This window comes from Camelus dromedarius, chromosome 7, assembly GCF_036321535.1.
Source record: "Camelus dromedarius isolate mCamDro1 chromosome 7, mCamDro1.pat, whole genome shotgun sequence".
NCBI classification, from domain to species: domain Eukaryota; kingdom Metazoa; phylum Chordata; class Mammalia; order Artiodactyla; family Camelidae; genus Camelus; species Camelus dromedarius.
In genome coordinates, this window is record NC_087442.1 from 40,950,276 (window position 1) to 40,951,411 (window position 1,136).

The window sequence follows — 1,136 nt, forward strand, 5'->3', positions numbered from 1 at the left end:
GTTTCATTCTCCAGAAAGAGACTTCTCTTCTTCATGTATTTGCTCAGCTGCCTGTGTGGTTGCCAGAACAGATCTGCATCTGCAGTGCGCACAATGGGGGTGCCTGGAGAACAAAGACAAGGCTCTCTCTTCCCTTCATCCCTGGGAATCCCTGTTCCGAGCCAACAGGACAGCAGGCCCAGAAGCTTCCACTAGACTAGCCTCCATCAAATGGCCGCGGGTCTCTCAGTGAGGGCTCTGGCCAGAATGAGACAGATGTCAACCAGTTAGTCCAGGAGAAGAGCTCAGAAGCCCAGTACTTATGCTTCAACAGCACATACGCTAAAATTGGAACGAGACAGAGATTAGCATGGCCCCTGCGCAAGGATGACACACAAATTTGTGGAGTTCCATATTTTTATGAACTTATTTACAAAACAGGAACAGACTCACAGACATCATAGAAAACAAACTTACGGCTACCAGAGGGGAAATGAGGTGGGAAGGGATAAATTGGGGGTTTGAGATTTGCAGATACTAACTCCTATGCATAAAATAGGTTAAAAAAAGTTTCTACTGTAGAGTACAGGGGACTATATTCAATACCTTGTAGTAACCTATAATGAAAAAGAATATGAAAACGAACATATGTATGTGTAAGTATGGCTAAAGCATGCTGTACACCAGATATTGACACAACATTGTAAACTGACTATACTTCAGTTAAAAAAAAAAAAAAAAGAAGAAGCTCATTACTTGATGTGACTTCAGAGGCAGGCTCACATTCCTTTGCTGACAAGTAGGCACTTGTCATATTTGGCCCCCTCAGCAAACTGGCAGGCTGCCAAGCTGTTAAATGAAAACTGACCCATCACAGGAAGAGAGTGAAGGGCAAATGGTCATTATCTCATTCCACATTCCTTGCCATGGACTGCATCCCTGCTCTCTGTATTCAGACAGTTGTAAATATCAGCAACCTCCAAACCACATCAGGTTGTGAGGCCCAGAAGGGCACTGGTATTAAGGCTGTCCAAACTCTTGCTGGGAATTTGGGAACCTTTCTGCACCCCAAGGACCTCCACGGGGGCTCTCTTGGCAGGCACTCCCTGGAGTAAGCTGACTGATTTTTCACAACATAATCACGCCCTAGAGTTTCA

The 1,136-nt window shown here is 45.0% G+C and overlaps 1 non-coding gene across 1 annotated transcript; it reads left to right on the forward strand.

The window, feature by feature from the left end:
* Positions 1-295: 295 nt before the first annotated feature.
* Positions 296-401, forward strand: LOC116154161 (U6 spliceosomal RNA). Its single transcript, XR_004138046.1, has one exon. It is a non-coding gene; the product is annotated as a U6 spliceosomal RNA (small nuclear RNA).
* Positions 402-1,136: the final 735 nt, after the last annotated feature.